Here is a 10,468-nt window from a genome sequence, read left to right on the forward strand (position 1 = left end):
CTGGAAAGTTACCTGAATTCCCAGAGCCAGAGCAAGGCTTACTATACTAAACCAAGTGGGACATATTCCTTTACTGTAGCATAGTCTAGCCCAGCCTCGTACACAAACTGTCAACAATATTTCTAACTGCACCATTTCTCAAGAAGTTAATGACTATTCTAACCTAGCAATTCTATTTCTAGATGATATGCACCTCCACATCAAAAGTACAAGACTGTTTGTAGCAGCTGTATTTATAATATCCAAATACTTTCCATTTGTACCACATACCATAACAAACAAACAAAAACAAAAACAGAAGAATGAACTACAGATACATGCAACAACACAGATGACTGTCCCAAGATGATGCAGAGTGAAGGCCAGAGCATATCCCAATGATTCTTTTTTTTGTTGTTGTTTTCTAATTAATTATACATGACAGCAGAATGCATTTCATTTCATTGTACACAAATGGAGCACTCAAGTTCAAGAACAGACAAAACTAGACGATGGTGATAGAAATTGATTAACTAGGAGGAAAGGAAAGTGGTGATGGAGTTACTGATTGACAAAAGGTGTAAAGGATCCCTAGAGAGTGCTGGAAATGTTTAATATTTTGACCTGGATAGTAGCTCCATGAATATAAGCTTTTAAATCTATATACATGCAGTACTTCACCAATATGCTGAAGCAATTTAAAATATTTCAAAAAACTGTAAGGATCTAAAATAAAATAACTGGGCTGGGGATGTGGCTCAAGCGGTAGCGCGCTCGCCTGGCATGCGTACGGCCCAGGTTCGATCCTCAGCACCACATACCAACAAAGATGTTGTGTCCGCCGAGAACTAAAAAATAAATATTAAAAATTCTCAAAAAATAAAATAAAATAAAATAAAATAACTTATTTCAAAGCACATCTTGATTCCAGTTATTTTTGAAACATACACACACACACACACACACACACACACACACACACACACACAGAAGCACACACACAAGCAGATGTGGTGGCACACGCCTGTAATCCCTGCTACAGAAGGCTGAGGCAGGAGGATTTGTCAAGTATGAGGCCAGCTTCAGCAACTTAGCAAGACTCTGTCTCAAAATAAAATAATAAAGAGTTGGAGTCTGGTTCAGTAATAGTGCTCCCCTGGGTTCAATCCCAAGTACCTTAAATTAAAAAAAAAGAAAAGAAAAAGAAAAACACATAAAGCACCTGGTCTTTGGCATGGGGAGTTTATGCTAGGCTGTAGCATCATACTCTAATTCTTTCAGAGATCTACAAATCCAGGAAATCAATCCCAGGTGTGCATTTCAAAGGCAATGAAATGTTTAAGGTGTAATTTCTGTGTATTGTACCAGGATGCAATCACTTTTCAGTCAATATTTTAAATTCTGATTCTACAATTTTAATGTGCTTCTAAAAACAAAATTAAGTTCTATATTCTCATCATACTAACTTCCAGAAACTTACAAATGATATCTGTTTTGATCTCCATGGCCACTATGTAAGATAAGTATTATTATCCCTTTTAAATAATATAAAGAGCTCAACTTGGGAATCCTAGGAGATTCCAATGCTGTATAGTCTGACCTTTGAAGAAATTCTTTCCATTGTAACATAGTACTCAAATTACAACTGGATATGCCATGGTTTTCCCCCAGGCATGAGTTGGTTTAGACACTTTCTTAGGGTTTGCCTATTGGAATCACAAATGAGGATTTTTTTTTCCCTAATAAATTCTACGTAGGGAATATCATGTATTTCCTGCTAGAATAAGATTAAACTAAGTAATGCTATGGTGAAATAAAGGTTTTAGGTTTTTTGACCAATGAGAAGGCTCTCTTCTGATCTCAGAAATTAAGTCTCTTTTTCTCCATATTTTTATTGCTGCATTATAATTATACATAATAATGGGCTTCGTTGTTACATATTTGTGCATGTACAAGATATAATCATATAATTTGGCCAATATTGTTCCCAAGTGTTTCCCCCTTCCTTCTTTCCTCTCTTCCTCTAGTTCCTTTCCTCTACTTGTCTCCCTTCAGTTTTCATGAGATCCCTGCCACCTCCTCCCCACCACAGACCTTTCTTTTCCTTTAACCTCTCAAGCTTTCACATCAGAGAAAACATATGACCCTTGATTTTCCGAGTTTGATTTATTTCACTTAAGGTAAGCATGGTCCCTTTAAAACAAGGCAACCTGCTCCTTCAACTTCAAGAGGACTTTTCTTTTTTCCTCTGGTGAGATAAAGTGGGCCCTGGGTTACTTAAAATGCTAAAGGTAGTGAGTAACCAAAAAAAACTCAATTCAACTAGGCTTAGAAAATAGAGGAAATTTATTCATTCATCTAAAGTGCCCAGAGGTAGACACCAGGCAGGCTGCAACCTGGTCACTCAGTACCCAATCCCCAATTTATGCTTCCTCTTTCACGTGCACAGCTTCACTTCAGCCTGTCTGGCACCCCTACTGGTTTTTTAAGATGTCAGCTACACTCTGCTGTGATCACACTTCCTTGTTCAAGTCCTCTAGGAAAGAGTGGGCATCTTTCACTGATAATTCCCAGCAAGTCTCAGTATTTTCTTGGACTGAATAGGCTTAAATCCACTGGTCAGGAGATGAAATGTACTGGCATACCAGATTAGCTAACTTCTTAACCACACTGATGTTTAAACCAAAAGCAAGAACTACTGGCAGAGGTGAAGAGGAGGTGGATGGGAAAGGACTATCAGTGTCTCCAAAGATACTTTTAAAAGGAAAGAAACTCAGAATGTGTTGACAACTCTTCTTCCTGACTACAAGCGGACGGTCTTAACAGTGCCATGCAGTCCAGTATATTGCTACCTCAAAACTCTCATGTTTAAAAGTATTGTTGACCCTTGAAGAAGGAAAGAAAATCAAGAAGGTATTTGGAATCACAAATGAAGATTTTTTTTCCTAATAAATTATATGTAGGGAATATCATGTATTTCCTGCTAGAATAAGATTAGACTATGTAATGCTATGGTGAAATAAAGGTTTTAGGTTTTTTGACCAATGAGAAGGTTCTCTTCTGATCTCAGAATAAAAGGCAAACCCTAAGAAAATGCCTAAACCAATTCATGCCTGGGGAAAACCATGGCATATCCAGTTGTAATTTGAGTACTATGTTACAATGGAAAGAATTTTTTTAAAGGTCAGAATATACAGCATTGAATTCTCCTAGGATTCCCAGGTTGAACTCTCTATATTATTTAAAAGGGATAATAATACCTATCTCACATAGTGACCATAGGGATCAAAACAGATATCATTTGTAAAAGTTTCTGGCAGATAGTATGATGAGAATATAGTAACTGTTGAAGACTTTAAAAGCTGCCTAAATTCATAGTTTAAGATCTGTCTCTATTTTGGATATCATGCTCACATACATAGTTCTGAATTTGCTCTACTATCAGCAAGATTATTTATATTAATCATATCATCTCTTAATTCATAGGAATCAGGATTGCTTAACAATCTCAAATATGGTAGTAATGAAAAAGACTGTTATGTGAGTATGGATTGCATTTATCATTGGTCAATGCTTACAATCATGCTACCTTAGACCAAAAAAAAAAACCAATAGACATTTAGATTTCAGACTTTTTAGAAGTGGTTAACAAATAGCAAGTGAATTTGTTCCATATGGGCCAATATCTCATTGTATTCTCTCTTAAATATTTAACCACTGTTCTTCAAAATATCATGTGGATTAATGAATGTTCTAAAGCAATTTAAAAATGTTTTTCTACATTCTACAAATATGAAGAATTTATAACAAGAAAGTTCATTGATATTTTTTTCTTTTTTCTTTTTTTTTTTTTTTGGTGCTGAGGATGGAACCCAGGGCCTTGTACATGCAAGGCAAGCCCTCTACCAACTGAGCTATATCCCCAGCTCATGATTCTTGAATTTATATTGGTGCAGTAGAACTAATCACAAATCACATTCAAAATGTATTTTTAGAGCATTAGTGACACAGAAAATTTGATCCCAAACATAAAAACTTTTTTTTCAAGGTCCTTCTCAAAAATATGACAAACTCCACAAAGTTCCAAATGTCTGAAGTTTATAAGGACATAATTGTCTGAACTCACAATAGTGATAACATCAGTAGATTCTATTAAGCATTTACTAGAGTTTAGGTCCTATGCTAAGCATTTTGCAAAAAGGATTTATTCAGTCTTCAAAATCAGTAACATAAACAGGATAAATTTCTCCCATTTTACCAGAAGAGGACCAGAGAGGCTCAGAGAGGTTAACTTGCATAAATCTACAAGTTGTAAATGGTGAAGTTAAGATTTGAACCCAGGCCATCCACTTTCAAAGCCCAGACCCACCACGGCTCTATGGTAAATCTTAGACTGCCAATAACTTACGGATTTCATCTTTTTTTACGTGAAGTTTATTTCTTTAAAAACATATTGAGTTTCAATTTTTAAAATACTTTTTGTTTTATTATGTCATATCATAACTTTATATTAAGAAGTGAAGAAATGAAGTGTGGTGAATCAATATCTAGTGTCACTGACTGTATTTCATTTTTTTCCTGTGATGGGAGGATGGCACAACAGTATTTGGGCTATGGTATAGTAGGATAGTATGTGTGTGGTATAAATGAGAAAAATCTTGGTAATACAATTTAAATCTCCTTGGATTCAGTTCTGGAAAGAAATACTAATGGCAATGAACAATAGAAGGAGGCTTGATGACAAGTCTAAGAAAATCTTAAGTTGAGTTTATAGCTCGGAGTTTCAGACCCTTAAAGGAAAAGTATCCAGATTAAAATGATGAATGCATCTTTTCAATTCTCAGTTTTTTCCTTGTTGATGCCTACCACAGGCTCTTTATTAGAACAATATTTCTAGGCTAAAGATTTTTTAAAAATTCAGAATAGCTAGATGGTAGTTTTTTTAAAAAAAAACTAAATTCCGTCTGCTTCAGATATGTAAAAGATTTTTGTTAGCTGAGACTTTCAGAAAATTACCAAAATAGCTGCTATTTTTTTCCCTGACAACTTCAAATTGACCCAATCTGCTTTCTTCAAGTTCTATATTAGTTCTCAGTATTTTAAGATAAATATTTAGCAGTTGTCAGTCTTTCAGTGCAAAAGATATTCACTGTGGTTTTTACTGTCCTACTGTTCATGTTATTGAAAAAGAAAAGATCAGCCAAAAGACAGAGGAAAATGCTATCAAATAGACACTCTAAAACAAGTATCAGGGCAGAGACAACTCTTGATTGGGACTTTTGATTTTGGTGGTTCTTCTGTGACAGAATCCACTTAGAAAACATATAGATCGGGATATGGAAAGATTAGGCAACAAAGATGTTCTTTTCTCTGACTTGAATTAGCAATACTATCTCTGCCACAAAATGTGTCTTGGTTTGAAGACATGTTTTTATGAGCCAGGTACAGTGGTGCATGCCTATAATCCCAGCAACCAGGGACACTGAGGCAGGGAGATGACAAGTTAGAGGTCAACAGGTCAACTTGGGCAACTTGGTGAGAACTTGTCTCAAAGTAAAAAATAAAAAGGGCTGGGAATATAGCTCAGTGGTAGAGCACCCCTGAGTTCAATTCCTAGTTTAAAAAAAAAAAAAGTTTTTAAAGATATGATTTACTTAGATAGAAAACAGTAAATAAAACCATCACATCTTCTTTGTATAACTAGACCAGTTTGAGAAATTATATGTTTAGTAGCAGTAAACTATTCACTGGCTTAAGAATTTTAATAACTTGGTAAAAAAAACTATTCTACTTATTATTTGTAATGTTTGGAGAATAAAAACAGGCTGATAATTCTTTCACAACTCTAACACATATGCAATAGGACACTTTTTAAGATCGGAACCCAATGAGGTACTGAAGAAAGCATTCACTTCTCTCACACTTGAGGTCACAAATTTTTGCAAGTCAAAAATGTTGGGCATGCCAAAAACATCATGCTGCACACTACCAAATAAAAGAACACTGTTATTCTTACAAGGAAAGGTTTGACAAGACAGGAAATAGGCAGGGTCAGAGAAGTTTACTTAATACCGAGACTTATTTAACCATCATGAAGCCAAAATACAATGACAGTTAAAAAAATAAACAAATAGCTGTTACACAAAACAAAACCCCAGGATACATGGTCTCTACTGGAAATGATTATTAGATTTTTAGCAAATTCAGGAAGTGGATAACCCCAGAGAACCCTCACAAAATTTCTAGAGACCTTCGTTTATGTTTGTCACATAACATTTCACAGAGATAATTAGGATTAAAACAGTTTTAATTGTAGATAGAAATTTGAACAAAGAAGAAGTGATCTTAAAATGTTGCAAATGACTTCATTAAAGGGCAAGCATTTTAAGACACATTCTGCTAAAAATGAGGGAGGAGGAAGAAAAGAGAAAATGGAAGATAGGAAAAATCGAGCTGTTCATTACAATTTTCCATTTTTGTTTAAACACAGCAGGAGGGCAAAGCTGCTGGCTTCTCTTCATCCTTACAGATGCCAGGAGGGATTATGCAAACCCTACAACCACCCAAATCTTATTTAAAGTTATAATCATTGTTCTCATCTAATGACTTTTGCCTGCTTTCACTCAAATATTGTTGCATCTTGTTTTCTGCCAGTTTGGACCCACTGGGAGTCGTAGATTTATAATTGCAGATAAACCATTTAAAAAAAAATCACGACCTTTATAAAAAAGCAGACATCAAGTGACATCTAGTGGATGTCTAAATATTATTTTCTAAGGTCTCTGGGTAGCAATGTTTTCAATACATTGTCTTAAAATTACTTATAATTTTTGTTTCTCACTTGAAGCCTCTCTTTGCCTAAGACAGAAAAACATCTGATAGAAGACTATCTCATAAAGATACAAAGGTTGTCATTCTCTTTTCTACAAGATAAAAATTATTTCCATTAGAATATGAATAATAATTCTCAAAATAAATCATCCTGGGACTAACAGTTCTCTCCCTCTCAGGCTACATGCTGTAACAAAGGTCACAGTCTATTCCACATTGGATGTTTTGGGGCAATTATCCACCATGTAGATGGGTCTTAAGAAAGATGGCACTTTGATTCACAAATTTTCTGTCTATAAATTTCAATAACATTATGAATTTGACAAATCTATGTATAGTTCAATTATTGTCACTTATTTGCTCCCCTACTCCCATCCCAGAAGGTAATGGGTGAATTATGCAAGTGTGTAAATCTGCTTTGATAATTTTTGCTGGTTTCACCATAGGTTGTTAAACAACAGAGCTACACAGAAATCAGTTGAAAACTTAATTGGGATTGGAACTGCTTAACAATTTCTCTGCTTTAATGATTTAGTGTTTCTGAAAGACTTTCTAAAGAATAAATGCCTTTCATGGATGTCTAGAGACTGCATTTGTGAAAGAGACAGAAAGGGAAGTTATTGACTGAGAAATTGAAAGATGGTGTTTAAATTTAGTATTTTCTTTCCTTTCAAGGAAACTTGGAATATGCAACTGTAACCCAAATGCCAGCTGTCTGGCTGTCCCCAGCCTTCTAGTCTTCTAGAGTCACTCTTTTTAATAACACACACACACACACACACACACACACACACACACACACACACACTCCTGTATAAAGCTTTCATCCAACTTCCTGTAGAAAAACTAGCAACTCCTCTCTCCCTCCCCTTCTCCTCATCATTTCAAGGATTCTCATGAGCTCTGCTCACTCAACTCAGCTTTGGATGAATTTCATTCTATTGTCTTTTCTTCATTCACTTTGGCTTCATGCAGACTTTTTTCTTTTAGTTCCCTCCAAAGTACCACTGACACAAAAGTACAGCAGTGACTTGACTGAAACTCAGGAAACAAGAGGGAAGACGACCCAGATGGCTCAGCAATAGATTATAGTTCAGCGTGTGAAGCAGTACAATGCCTGAGATTTGCTTCAAAATAATTCACTGATGGTTTTGGATGGGAAAGTCGATGGGGATACAGAAGGAACAAAATAGCTGTAAGGTGACAATTGTTGAAGCTGAGGGTTGGGTACATGGCTTTCATTACTCATTCCAATTTTATATATTCTTGAAATTTCCATAGTAAAAAAATAAAAATTAAAAAAATTGAAAGAAAAAGTTCCTTGGAGAATCTTGCTGCAGGAAATTTCTTCCTAGATCCTTTCTCACACTGTGAATCTCTTGTATCTCCCTGTGTCTCCTTCTCAGGCTGCCCAGGCCCTTTATCTGGGGCCGAACTCTAATGCTTGGTAGCCCATCAAAATGCTTGCTGAGTCCCTAAAAATTAAAAACAACAGCAACAACAAAGAAAAACAAAACAATTTTCGTCCTAATAGGAATTATATCTGATTTGGAAAATATCTTCTTCAGGTAAAAGTAATACAATTAGCATCATACCTGGCTTATATGGCATTTAAAATGTTAGCTGTCTGCTGGGTGTGCTCCAGGAATTCCAGGAATTTAGGAGGTTAAGGCAAGCTCAAGGCCAGCCTCACCAACTCAGGGAGACCCTCAGCTACTTAGGGAGACCCTAAAAAATCAAAAAGAACTGGGAGGTAACTCGATGGTAAAGAAGCCCTGGGTTAAATTCTCAGTAAGGGGGAGTGGAGGGGCCTTCTCTCCTTCTCCTACTACTTGTATTCAATTACCAACAATTGATTCTTTAAAAAATGGAGACAGATGATTTTTATCCAAAGTTTAAAAGATTATAATCTATGCCCACAAATAGGTTTTGGGGAGTAAGATAGAGTAAAATGTGGCAAAGGTGGAGAACATGAGGAATTGCTAGGTTTGGTGGCTTCCACAGTCTGAAGACAACAGGGACCTCTGGGTTTCAACTCCCCAGTGGTGTTTCTCCTAGGCCCTGCAGAAAGATTTCTTGACCACCACAACCAAGGATATGGACTTAAATCCTTTAGAACAAAGAAATTAACTTTTGATGCCCATGCATTGGTTCAGGACTTGTAAACTCATGGATTTGACAAATCACAAGCAGAAACAATTGTAGCAGCATTAACCAAATCTCAGCCTGAATACTATCTATAAGGAGATGGTCACTCAAGCTCAACAGGAAATAACAGTACAACAGCTAGTGGCTCTTTTGGATTCTGTCAGGAAAGACATGGTCAACCTAAAGAAAAATGAATTTGCAAATCTGAGAGCAGAGCACGAAAAAATAAAAATTTAATTAGACCAAGTTAAACAACAACTAATAAATAAAACCAGTAAAATCAGAACAGATAATAAATTGGACATCAAACTAGAAAGGAACAGGGTAACAGATGTTTACAGATCAAGAAAAGCAACTTATGGAAGCAACCACAGAATTTACCTGAAAGGATACTCAAACCATAGTGTTATTTCAGAAACCAGTAATAAAATTGACACTGAAATTGCCGCCTTTAAAACACTGATGGAGTCAAACTTGAGACAGTTTGTTATCTTGCAGACTGTGTTCACTTGCCTGGCAATAGCATTGGGAGTTTTAAAGTACTACTAATGAGCCTGCTGTTGCTGCTGTTGGCTTTGTAGAACACTATACTAAGTTTTCTTTGAACATTTTCAGTGTAGCAGAAATGTACTAAAAACTTATTCAAAGTATATATGGACTAAAGAGAAGTGTTCTAAGTATTTTATCTTTATTTTGTGTTGTATTTTATGTTGAAAAGCTGTCATCCAAAACTTTATTTGAGATAGAAGGGTATTTTGACCTTATCCTTTTAAGAGTTCATAGAAACTGAACTAAAGTTGTCTTGTATTTGCTTGAAGAACTTTGTAAATCAAATAGAATTTTGTTGTGTGTGCTGCAAATTTGAAAACTATTCCCTGGCCTACATGCTTACTGGATTTAACTCTGCTGGTTACTGCAGTTAAATTTTTATATAAAAGATTATTATAACAAAAAATGAGGCAATGGTGATTGTTCTGCCTTTTAAATAAAATATATTCAATGCAGACATTATGCTGTACTTGAATAAAACTATCTTTAAAAATTAACCAGTCCCCCACCCCCATACTCCTCTACCTGTATTAGCCAAGCAACTTTCACAGCTCAAATTAATCTGAACTCCCAGAACTGCCCTCAGGAGAAAGACAAAGGTGCAGGGGGTGGAGCCCACAGGATTAACCAGCCTTGGCCCAACAATTCCAGCATCTACTGGCCACTCTCCATTAATCTGTCTACTTTGGCCTAGAGAACACAGGCTTTGCTTAGTGCAGTTCTGAAGTCAGCTGAGGTTAATGTGCAAATCCCCAAAAGATGTGCTTATAGAGAGGGGGAGTGAAGATTTTGCAAGGCAAACAATTTTGTTTCAAAATATGTGTAGGGAAGTAAGAACTCATTCTGGATAATTATGTTAACAATACTAAAGTGGAAATTGTGTGTGTCATCCCCTGTTCCCATTCCCAAGAGGGAGGAGAGAAATTCAGAAATTTGCGGGTGGAGAGGGAGAATAAGCTAT

At 35.9% G+C, this 10,468-nt stretch overlaps 1 pseudogene; it reads left to right on the plus strand.

Moving 5' to 3' along the window:
- Positions 1-8,952: 8,952 nt before the first annotated feature.
- Positions 8,953-9,507, plus strand: LOC101959759 (coiled-coil domain-containing protein 90B, mitochondrial-like; annotated as a pseudogene).
- Positions 9,508-10,468: the final 961 nt, after the last annotated feature.

The sequence above is a fragment of the Ictidomys tridecemlineatus genome, chromosome 5, assembly GCF_052094955.1.
Source record: "Ictidomys tridecemlineatus isolate mIctTri1 chromosome 5, mIctTri1.hap1, whole genome shotgun sequence".
Taxonomy (NCBI): domain Eukaryota; kingdom Metazoa; phylum Chordata; class Mammalia; order Rodentia; family Sciuridae; genus Ictidomys; species Ictidomys tridecemlineatus.